Source organism: Marmota marmota, unplaced genomic scaffold, assembly GCF_001458135.2.
Source record: "Marmota marmota marmota unplaced genomic scaffold, marMar, whole genome shotgun sequence".
Classification (NCBI taxonomy): domain Eukaryota; kingdom Metazoa; phylum Chordata; class Mammalia; order Rodentia; family Sciuridae; genus Marmota; species Marmota marmota.
Window position 1 is genome coordinate 25265034 of NW_026000142.1, and position 12887 is coordinate 25277920.

Here is a 12887-nt window from a genome sequence, read left to right on the forward strand (position 1 = left end):
GTTCGACTCCTAGCAAAAAAAATTACAGAGAAATAAGTGGAGTTTGGCAATGATGCTCACCATGTATATAAGGTAACCTTTTAGACCACAGTCACACACACACATACATACCTGTGGAGGTGGGGGCGGGGGAGCAGTGGTTTGCCAGGAATTGAACCTAGGTGCACTTACTGAGCCACATCCTCAGTCCATTTTTTGTTTGTTTTTGTTTTAATTTTTTGAGAGAGGATCTCACTAAGTTGTTGAGACTGGCTTTGAACTCATGATCCTCCTGCATCAGCCTCCCCAGTAAGCAAGAATTATAGGCATGCACCATTCACACCTGGTTAGACCACAGATATTATAAAGAAAGACATATTCTCATAGTTTCTGACCTTGAGAGTAGAATCAGGAGCAGCAAAAATAAAGAGGTATACAAAAATTATCACACAATGCAAAAGCAGGGTAAAATACCACAAAATAGATATGGGTAAATATTTAACAAAACTCCTTCCTCTTCTATATGAGTTTTTGATCGTAATTTAACTTTCTATTTCTGTTCCCCATAAAACCTGATTCATTATTTTACAATACACCTGTTAGGCATTTGATTGGTAAATTGTTTCTGGACTAAAAGAACTATTCCTACTTAATATGAGGATGTTATGGATTTGAACTTCTCTTTCTTGTACCTGACCTGTCACCTGAGAAACCAAAGAAAATGGGTCCTGGATGGCTGACAATACTCCTACATGAACTGCTGCATGCTTCTACACTGAAGAGAAACACTGATGCTAAACTCTGACAAGCTGTCATTCCTCTCCAATATATCATGCAGACAGGCATCCATCAAGTAAATTTCAATGTTTGGTTTAAACCTAAAAAAACTTCACTGGAGTTGCAAAAGATCAAATTTCTAGGGTATAGACTCTAAGGAGTTCAAGAGAAGAAAAAGGCTACTTGAACAATAAGAAGAATAAAGAACATCATGAAGTTTCACTGAGATGAGAACATTTCTGAAAGATACACAGGGTTTTGACCAGATATATGTTCTATTGAAAAAAATCCTATAAAAACTGTAGTAACAATGGAGAAAGGCAATACCCCATGCATATGCAAGGAGATAGGAAAACATGGAAGGTAAACTCTTCAAGGAGTATGGAGAGGTCAGTTAGACTTCGGAGTAGTGTTTATTCATTTAGCAGTTTCTCAAAATTAGGTAATATACAAACCTCCTATAATAGAGGGGAGCTGGGATGTGGCTCAGTGGCAGAACATTTGCCTGGCATGCATGAGGCCCTTGGTTTGATACCCAGCATCGCAGGGGGAAAATGGGGGGGTGGGGTTTCTTTGGAGACTCGGATTTTTAAAAAATTACTATGCTATTAGATGATCTGTGTATTATCCACATAGAACACAAATTTAAACACATGCACTAAAATATCACAGCAGTATTAGGTATAAAGTGGTTTTCATTGAGAATGATTACAAATTTTCCAAACTTGAAATTAAAAAAACACATTTTTAAAACCTCAAAGAGTTCACCAAGCCGCTAGGAGACAGTATTCATAAAACCCAGTTTGATACGGCATGGATTAAATGAACATGGAAAGTCTAATGTTCACAACGAACTGCCACAGATACAAAGATAAGACACTCTGCCTTCAAGAAATTTTTTTGTGGGGGCAGAGGGAATGGGGATTGAATTCAGGGCCACTAGACCACTGAGCCACATCCCCAACCCTATTTTGTACTTTATTTAGAGACAAGGTTTCACTGAGTTGTTAATTGCCTTTCTGTTGCTGAAGCTGGCTTTGAACTCACCATCCTCCTGCCTCTGCCTCCCAAGCTGCTGGGATTATAGTCGAGCACAACACCCAGCTAGAGATTTTTAAAAAAAAAAAAAAAAATTTATGACTTATTCATGGACCTTTATTTATTTATTTGTTTATATGTGGTGCTGAGAAACCCAATGCCTCATACATGCTAGATAAGCACTCTCCCACTGAGCCACAACCCTAACCCCTAGGAATTTTTAATAATATATTTTTCGTCCATTCAATAAACATTTGAGCACATAGTAAGTACCAAGCAGTAGGATACTATATCAAATGCCGGAAATCAAAAAAGAAATGGTCCTTCTTCTCAAGAAATTGATTTACAGTACAAATACACCAATGATTTCAGTGGTATCATCAAATGTATACACAGGGGCCTTCATGACAGTAATTACATATAATTAAGTGTTAAAGAATGAGGACTAGTGGTAGAGTGCCTGCCTACCATGTGCAAGGCCCTGGGTTTGATCCCCAGCACTGCTACGGGGGGGGGGGGGAAAGTTTTAAAGAATGACGAAAACTCAAGAAACAGAGAAGTAAAAATAATGGAGCAAGTATTCAAGACAGAAGGCACACATGCAATTAGAGACAGCAGGAGGATTCATTTAAGCATGTTTACTTTAAGCATGATCATCTCTTCAGTAGCACAATTACCTATAATACAAGTTATAACTTTTTTACAGTTCTACTTAAAACTTAATGAATCAAAAGTTTTAAAGATCAGGCTCAGAAATCTCCTTTTTTTGGGGGGCGGGGGATGAGGTTACCAGGAATTGACCACTGAGCCACATAGATAGCCCTATTTTGTATTTTATTTAGAGACAGGGTCTCACTGAGTTGCTTAGCACCTTGCTTTTGCTGAGGCTGGCTTTGAACTCTCAATCCTTCTGCCTCAGCCTCCTGAGCTGCTAGGATTACAGTTGAGCACCACTGCGCCTAGCAGAAATTTCCATTTTAATAAGTACTTTAAGTTTTATGTTCATTGAAGTTTAGGAAACACAAAACCTACAAGATAAAATTCAGAGCAGATGAAGTTGGAAGTGTGCTGGAGGAGCTATAGATAAGAGCCAATAGGTCAAAGACTCTTCTATTTAACTACATAAATATCTTATATTTAACTATATAAATATTTTCCAGATAACTGTATCTGGAAAAGTACTTCACCACTGAAAGACATTGTGATTTAAAAATTTCCTAGTAAAAGCACCATCACTTTAAAAACAAAAATCAGTTAATAAAACTTTTTTTTTAAAGAGAGAGTGAGAGAGAGAGAGAGAGAGAGAGAGAGGGAGAGAGAGAGAGAATTTTTTTAATATTTATTTTTTAGTTATTGGCAGACACAACATCTTTGTTTATATGTGGTGCTGAGGATCAAACCCGGGGCACGCATGCCAGGCGAGTGCGCTACCGCTTAAGCCACATCCCCAGCCCTATAAAACTTTTTTTTAATAGAGGTGCTGAGGATTAAACTCAGTGCCTCAGGCATGCTACATTCCCAGCCCCCATCCTTTTTTAAAAAAATCCCCAATTTTATATTGAAATAGAGCCTCGATAAATTGCCTAGGGTAGCCTTGAATTTCTGCTCCTCCTGTCTCAGTTTTCCAAGTAATCCCAAGTAATTATAGGTGTGTGACACCATACCCAAGGTTAAAACTATACAGGAAAATTTGATATCCTTCCTCCTTCTATCTTCTAATGTATCCTATCATGGTCAGAACACAGTCACTCAGATAAGTATGCAGTCAATTTCAATCTCCCTCTAGTGACTATTTTAATTCTGCTAGTTTCTTAACTTTGTTAAATATTTTCCAGCTTCCCAAAATAGGTACTGAGGAGAACTGCTACTTTTAGCAAGCTGTAGCATCCAGTATGTTGAAATCACCAGGTTATAAAATATTTCTAGCTTTAATTTTTCTCTCTCTTTTTTTTTGGGGGGGGGGGTGTACTGGGGATTGAACCCAGATATGCTTAACCACTGAGCCACATCTCCAACCCTTTTTTATTTGAGATAGGGTTTTAGAGCTCAATAAATTGCTGAGGCTGCCTTTGAACTTGCAATTCTCCTGCATCCGCTCCCAACTCATGGGATTATAGGCATGTGCAACCACATCCACTAGTTCTTTCTCAATAAGTAAAACAGAATTAGGCAGAACATGAATATCCAACAATCATTCTTTCTAGAGATGTATCTCAGTGGTGAAACATTTGCCTAGCATGAGCGAAACCCTGGATTCAAGCTTCAGTACTGAAAACAAACAACAACAAAAAAGTAATGAACTTTAGGGTTAATCATGAGACCTTCAAGCAATATGATTCATGACTCAATTACTATACGTTGATAGTCATTGAAGCTTTTATTTTAGTAAACAGATAAAACAAGCTATGAAGATTATTTGAGAAGTATTTCAGATACTACTTCCTATAACAATGAAAAAGAAAGACCTCACAGGAGGTAATACAGAAGTTTCATTAAAACTGTGAAAAGAGCAAAAGAGGAATGATCCAGGCAAAGGGAATAGCAACTACAAAGGACCTGAGGTAGAAGCAAATTTATAATGATCAAAAGAACAAGGAAAAACAAAATCAACATGGTAGTAAACTAGCCCAAGAGAAAAACTGGGAAGAAAAAGTAAGAATTTATGGGCAGCTAAAATTTCAAATGAAATAAAGTCACGGGAAGGCTTTTAAATGTAAGAATTGTATCATCTGATTTATACTTCAGAAGAATCAAAGGAGCTTCAACATAGAGAATTAATTACAGAAACACAAAGACTACTGTACCCCAGTGTCCAGTCAAGAAATGAATAACAAATAGCAGAACTCAGTGCCACATGCCTGTAGTCTCAGCTACATAGAAGGCTGAAGCAGAAGGATTGTTTGAGCCAAGGAGTTTAGGGGAAACATAGTGAGAGGTCAGGGAAGAAGAGAGACAAAAGCTCATATTTTGACAAATGGAGAAACAGAAGTGTAAGGATTCAAAATGTACTTTGGAGGGGGACACAGGACTGACCAATGAATTAGATGTGGAAAATGAGGGGAAAAGACCAATCAGGAGTGACATCTGAGAGAGGGTAGAGAGGGAGCCATTTAAAAAATTAGGTTAAGCTTAAATAACAACAAAAAAGAGATTTGGAGGCAGAAGATCATCAGGAATTCCAAATGAAGCTGTCAATTTTAACGGTGAAAAGAGTATGAGAACCGAGCATGGGGATGACATGCCTTGTAATCCCAGTGGTTAGGGAGGCTGAGGCAGAAGGATCATGAGTTCAAAGCCAGCAACGGCGAGGCATTAAGCAACCCAGTGAGATTACTCCTCTAAATAAAATACAAAATAGGGCTGGGGATATAGCTCAGTGATTCCCTAGTACCGCCCCCCCCAAAAAAAAGTATGACAGGAAATAAAATACCAGCATAAAGATGTCAATTAAAGCAAGGCAATAACTTAATAAGTTTTAAAAACAGGGAGAGGGTTGAAATTTTCACTCAAACATTTAGAAACTGCTGGGCGCGGTGTTGTACGCCTGTAATCCCAGAGGCTCGGGAGGTTGAGACAGGAGAATATGAGTTCAAAGCCAGCCTCAGCAATTATGAGGTACTAAGCAACTCAGTGAGATTCTGTCTCTAAATAAAATACAAAATAGGGCTGGGAATGTAGCTCAGTGATCAAGTACCCGAGTTCAATCCGCAGTACTAAAAAAAAAAAATTTAGAGACTTCCATTTTGACTGCCATGTCAGTGCTCAGAAGGTTTATGGTTTTGGATTGGGATGCTCAATTAGAACAGTCTATGCAAATATTCTAAATGTGCTGCCCACCAAAAAATAAAATGAAATCTGAAACATTTATGGGCTCAAGTATTTTTGATAAGGGACACTAAACTAATACTTAAGGCAGTGAAGTCAGAGAAAAATGGTATTACTTATTAGAAACCTTATGAAGATTCACTTTCTTTGAATAAGAAGTTGGCAAGTGGCTGGAGTTGTAGTTCAGTAGTAGGGTGCTTGCCTAGTATGTATGAGGCATTGGGATGGATCCTCAGTACCACATAAAAATAAATAAAGGTATTATGTCCATCTACAACCAAAAATGCTTTAAAAAAAAAAAAGTAGGCAAATCTAGATTCCTGAACCCAATCCAGTCTGTTGCTTGATTCTGTAAATAAAGTTTTTACTGGAACATAGCCATGTTCATTCCTTTACACCCATTGTCTACTCTCTAGATCTGAGTAATCATGATGGAAACTCTGTCACTGCAAGTATTAAATATTTACTTTCTGGTCCTTTACCAAAAATTTTTGCTGACTCCTACTCTAAACTTAGAGTAGTTAAAACTTAATTAAGTTTAAAGTAGTTAAAGTAGTTAAAACTTAATTTTTTAAATAATTTAGGAAGTAAAAAAAGAATTTCCTAGAACAAACTTATACTTTTTTAAGAAAAAAAAATCACACATCAAATTAAGTTTAAAAATAAGAATGCATGGAGAGCTGGGGCTGTGGCTCAGTGGTAGAGCACTTGACAAGCATGTGTGAGGCCCTGGGTTCAATCCTCAGCACCACATAAAAAATAAATTAATAAAGTAAGGTATTGTGTCCATCTACAACTAAAAGCAATTTTAAAAAATCACTCCTGATGATACCTTGATTTGGACTGAAGCCTTTAGAAATAAGAAAAAATACATGTGTTATTAAAATTTAAAAAAAGAAGAAGAATGCATGGAGAAGCTGGGCACAATGGCACACACCTATAATTCCAGCAACCTGGGGGGCTGAGGTGGGAGGATCACAAGTTTAAGGCCAACCCCAGCAATTTAGCAAGTCTCTAAGCAGCCTAGTGAGATCTGGTTTCAAAGAAATCTAAAAGGGGCTGAGGATACAGCTTATTGAAAAGAACCCCAGGTTCAATCCCCAGTACAAAGAAAAGAAAGAATGCAGAGAGGAAGGAAATCAACTAGCTATAAAATTCAGTATTAAATGTCATGTTGAGCCGGGTATAGTGATACACACCTGTAATCACAGCAATTTGGACTAACACAGGAAGATTGTAAGTTCAAGATCAGCTTGGATGACTTAGCAAGACCCTGTCTCAATATAAAAAATAAAAAGGGGCTGAGGGAGATAGCTCAGTGGTAAAGTGCCCCTGAGGTCAATCCCTAGTACTAGGCAGGAGGTGGAGGAAGTCATATGCTGACCTAGGTTAAATTTTAAAAATTCTACTCTGTTAATTAATCAAGTTTAAGTATCACAATGAGGGTTTAAAAAAAAAAACACTATTTAATACTATATTTAGCTAAATAAAATATCATGGAACTTTTTGGCATTAAAAAAGAGACTTTTATACAAATGCCTACTATAGCTTCCAAAACAGTATTTACATTTCATTTTCCTCTTCATGAGAGAACAGTGATTTTCAAAGTACCTATGGTGAGAAAAGAAAAGTGCTCTAAGTCCCTCACTTCCACATCCATCACTCTGATAAGTATAGACAGTAAATTAACCCACAATTGACATTTAGCATTGGTACAGTGAAAAAATGCATAATATTGATCTAAAATAGACACGGGACATTACATTGTTCTGATACTTTATAATCCATGACTTTAGGGGAATTACTTAACCTTTCTTACCATTTATTTTCACATCTGTACAATGAAATAATATTCGAATCATGCTACAAAATAAAATGCAACAAATGTAAAACAACTTACCTTGCACAGAGGCGTTCAACAAATTTTAATTCTTTCTTCCCTTACTATTAAGTTGAACAATATAAAATTACTATGGATATTAGACCAATTTTGATTTATAAAAATGGCATTCATGGCTGGGCGGTGTGGCACATGTCTGTAATCCCAGTGACTCAGAAGGCTGAAGCAGGAGAATCTCAAGTTCAAGGCCAGCCTCAGCAACTTAGCGAGACCCTGTCTCAAAATAAAATAAAAAAGGGCTGGGGGTGTAGCTCAGTGGTAGAGCACCCTTGGTTTCAATCCACAATATCACCAAAAAGGGGAGTGTGATAATTCATACAATTCAACTTAATACTGCAAGAATCAACAGTGTAGAAAAGAGTTATCATAGAAAGGCCTGCTTCCAAGGCTGGTCCTTTGCTGCTATTTGGGAACTTCTCTGGTAAACAGTTCCTTACACTGGAGGGAAGTGAGCGAGACAAAAAAAAAAAAAACTTTCCTTAAATGATAAGGGTGTGGTATTACTGTGTCTAAAATGTTTGTACAAACTATATGATTTATGCTGAATACTTGCTTTCCTTCTGGGAGTGGAAATTTGGTACATGCTAGGCTGATGGAGACTATATGCCAATCTCCAGTGGACATTTCACATGTGTTGTCAAAATTCACTGCTATGGAATTAAGTGCATCCAATGTACATCAACAGGGAAAGGTCTGCTTTTCTGCATTTCATCTCATATGCTTTTCTTCCTTTGATAACTTGTAGTCTTTAGCTGTAATAAATCTTAGCTATGAGTAAAACACATGCTGAGTTTTGTAAGTCTCTGTAGCAAATTACTGAACATTGGTCTTAAAAACACCTAATAAATCAACTTTTTAAATGTAACTATTTTCTAAGACAATTTTGTTTAACTGCATTATTTATGACCTTGATGTCTCACATTATATAAAATTTGAACATTTTACATAAAATCATAATGTGATACCCTCAAGACTTTCTAAAAATCTTTGTAAAAATCTTTCTTCTACAGTGAATGTCCCAAACTGCCACTACATTTCTTTCTTCTGAATAGACACAAACTTTCAGGAATGCAATCTAGCAACATGTATCAGTAGACTTAAGATCATCTTGTACTCCATTTGACCTAGGAATTCAAGATCACATTTACTCTAAGGAAATCATTCAAGATATACATTAAAATTTTTATCCTGAATTGTTATTTTACTCTAACTTATATATTCTATAAAGGATTCATCAAGTTTTGATGTATACTATATTGAACTATGAGGAACTCATTCAAACAAGAGTCTGAACGTTAGTATGAAAAACCTATTCAAGCCCAGCACAGTGGTGCATGCCCATAATCCCAGCGACTCAGGAGGCTGAAGCAGGAGTATTGCAAATTCAAGGCTAACTTCAGCAACTTAGCAAGACCAGTCTCTCAAAATTTTAAAAAACTGAGGTGGACTGCAGGGTGTAGCTCAGAGGTAAAATGTTCCTGGGTTCATCTCCCAGTACAAAACAAAACAAAACAAAAAACACTCAAGACAACAACAAAAAAATCCAACACATTCTAATTTATTGTTAAAGGCAAATTATACTATAATACAGTCAATATGATACCACTCTGATTACCCTGTACTGTGTACTTGAATATACAGAGAAGGAAAAAAAATTCTAGTAGGTATATACCAAAATATCATTAGTGATTATCATCTCTGTATAGCTAGATTAAGATGTTTATTTCCTTTAGGCAATGTTTTCAGAAATATGCACAATAACTACATTCTATTCATATTTTTAAAAGGTTAAGGGCTGAGAATGTAATTCAGTGGTAAGTGCAGGTGCCTAGTAAGCATGAAGTCCTGGGTTCAATACCCAGTTTCATAAATAAATACTTTCTGTAAGCTTTTGAAAAATATATCAATCACTGACACAAGACAATTAAGGGAAAACTCAGTTGTTGCATTCGTGTTGGGTACAACACAACTATAAAAGACTTCTAGCCCTCAGGTCCTTTAAAGCAGAAAAGGATAATATTCTTCCCATAGAAGGTGCATTAGGAATATAGAGATAAATTAAGTAAAGTTCCTGCTGTAAAGAAGCTCATAGTCTAGGGGGAAATAAGAGAAAGTTAAACTTTACTGTGTGAAAGAAAGAGAAAAGAAATCCAATTTTGAAAAGAAAAATAGGAGGGAATAGAAATCAAGCTAGATCAACTGGCATGAACGAAGAGGGAGTCCTGCAAAAAAGGTTTATTAGAATAATGATATGCATTTTGAAATACCTTGAGTATAAAATGAACCTATGCATGCCAACATACACTTAAAAGAAGTGAGAGGCTGAAAAGGGTAATTACAATATATTCAAAAAATCTTTATACACAATTAGGAAGAATTTGAATTTACATTTAAAGGCAATAGAGAAATCAGTGATGGAAAAGAAAGAAAACTAAATGACTTATTTGCTTTTAGAAAGATCATGATTTGTACATGTTGTTGCCATTGGGTGAAAAATAATACAAGAGGTCTTTTTTGGTGTTCATTTTTTGAAGAGGGCAAAAAGGGAAAGAAGACACTAATAATGAGTATACTAATGATTTTACCGAGTTTGAACTATTTGAGGTGTTTAACTTAAGAGGTCTAGTAATACAGAGGGCTAGATGGGCAGAGCTCAAGAGACAGATGAGATTAAGAGTGATACAGACACCATGAGCATGTGAAAACAGTGAAAGTTACAGAAGTGAATGAAATCTCCAGAATAGTTTACAAAGAAAATTAAGTACACAAATACTTATGAAACAAGAACAATTTTAAAAAGTCATAAAAAGAGAACAAATGAAAAAGTTTGGCATTTCCTCAAAATGTTAAATATGGAATTACCTTATGACCCAGTAATTCCACTCCTATGTAAATGGAAGATCTCTGACTTACGATGGTTCAACTTATGATATTCAACATTATGACAGTGGGGAAAGCAAAATATATATCCAGTAGAAACTATACTTGGAACTCTGAATTTTGATATTTTTCCAGGCTACCTTGACTGGGCACAACAGCAGCAAGCCCACAGTATTCAGTCAGTCTTGTAATCACATGGGTACATATTCTACAGTGTATTGTGGGCTAAGCTATCATAAAGATTAGATGTATCAAATGCATTTTTGACTTGAAATATTTTCAAATTAAAATTTTTCAACTTAATATGGGCTGACTGGAATTTAACCCAATTGCAAGTCATAAAACATCTGTATGCTCCCAAAGAAGTGAAACAGGAAGTTAAGGAGATAATTGCACACGAATGTTAATGTTAAAAACCGTATTATTCACAACAGTCAAAAGATGGGAACAACCCAAACATCCACCGACAAATAAATGAATAAACAAAATACAGTACATTTATACAAAATAGTTATTGTATAATTTATACTTATACAATAGAGTTATTATACAATACAGCCATAAAAAAGGTATCAAAAGGGCTGGGGCTCAGTGGTAGAGCGCTTGCCTGGCATGTGTGAGGCCCTGGGTTTGATCCTCAGCACTGTATATAAACAAATAAATAGATAAATAAATAAATAAAAGGTCCACTGACAATTTTTTTTTTTTAGAAAAGGAATCAAATTCTGATACATGATATTACATGGATCAACTCTGAAAACATGCTAAATGAAATAAGCTCAGCACACAAGAATAAGTATTTTCTTTTGTTTTAATTGTAGTTGGACACAATACCTTTATTTTATTTTTATGTGGTGCTGAGGATTGAACCCAGTGCCCTGCATGCACTAGGAGAGCACTCTACCACTGAGCCACATCCCCAGCCCCAAGAATAAATATTTTATGGTTCTATTTATAAGAGAGACCCAGAATAGGCAAAGAGAAAAACGAAATCAGAAGAGGCTACAAAGTGCTGAAGGTAGAGGGAAGGAGGTACTATTTAATGAACAAAAAGGTTCTTTTTAGGGGGATTCAAGTGTAAAAACAACTGGGAGGCTATACAACATTGTGAATGTAATTTAATGCCACAGAACTGACACTTAAAAATGAATAACAAGGCAGCAGAACACATCAGACACTAGTATGGCAATATGTAAAACAGTGGATGTGTAACCGATGTGATTCTGCAATCTGTATACGGGGTAAAAATGGGAGTTCATAACCCACTTGAATCAAATGTATGAAATATAATATGTCAAGAATTATGTAATGTTTTGAATAACCAATAATAAAAATTTTAAAAAAATTAATAACAAGGGCTGGGGATATAGCTCAGTTGGTAGAGTGCTTGCCTAGCATGCACAAGACCCTGGGTTCAATCCCTAGCACTACAGGGGGAAAAAAAAAAAAAAAAAAAAAAACAAGGTAAATATTATACATATATATATCTTCCACAATCAAAGAAAAAAAAGAATATTTTCACTAATTCCAAAGGTATAGAAAGTTTTTATTTTAATTTTTTTTAGTTGTCAATGGATCTTTATTTTACTTACTTATATGTGGTGCTGAGAATCGAACCCAGGGCTTCACTCATGCTAAGCAACCACTCTATCACTGACCCACACCCCCAGCCCTAGAAAGTTAATAGTATCAAATCTTGCTGCAAGACTAGGCAATACAGGGCTGCAGGTGTAATAGTAGTAAAGCATGTGCTTATCATGTGCAAGGCCCTGCGCCAAACACACACACACACACACACACAAAATAAATAAATAAATAAATAAAAATAAACAATACAATGCCTAAAAAAAATACATATTATGTGAAAACACAATTGTATGCAAGAGGTCAGAGAATAAAGGAAGAGCCAGCCAGTACAGTGGCGCACACCTATGATCCCAGTAACTAGGGAGGGAAGCTGAGGCAGGAGTATCACAAATTCAAGACCAGCTTCAGCAACTTATTGAGATCCTGTCTGAAAATAAAAAGGGCTGGGGATGCAGCTCAGTGGTAACAGAACCCATGGGTTTAATCCCTAGTACCATCCCCAAAAGAGGACGATGCAAGGATTATTCAAGTTATCTGAAAACAATTACAGAAATGAGAGGCACAGATAAAACAGAGAGGGTCAAGATTTAATCCAAACTAGCCAGACAGGACCTACTCCTGACCCTTTAAGGTGGTGTTTGTGGCCTGGTAAAATGCTGTTGCTAAGCCTTAAATAATTACAACAGGTACTAGTTTGCATCTGGCCTTAAGGGAGTTTCAGGGTGTGGTTTCCTTTCTCTCTGAAATATTAGAGACTAAGAGTAGCATTGTCCTGGACTAAAACTGGTGGTGGAGGCCACCATTCCCAAACAACGCCACCTTGAAGCTATTCATGGAGGAAGTGGGATAGGAATTGCTCAGGGTAATAGGGTCTCTTCTGATCCAAAGTAACATTCAGGTA

The 12887-nt window shown here is 36.3% G+C and overlaps 1 protein-coding gene across 7 annotated transcripts in view; it reads right to left on the bottom strand.

Moving 5' to 3' along the window:
• The window catches only part of Kmt2e (lysine methyltransferase 2E (inactive)), a 91115-nt gene that overhangs the window by 43977 nt on the left and 34251 nt on the right, over positions 1-12887 (bottom strand). The window contains exon 1 of one of the 7 annotated variants that reach the window (XM_048786154.1): positions 7520-8869. The exons of the other annotated variants lie outside the window; for them this stretch is intronic. The gene's annotated coding sequence lies outside the window, so the exon portion shown is untranslated. Of the gene's footprint in view, positions 1-7519; positions 8870-12887 lie in introns of those variants that run through there. 7 annotated transcript variants of the gene reach the window in all.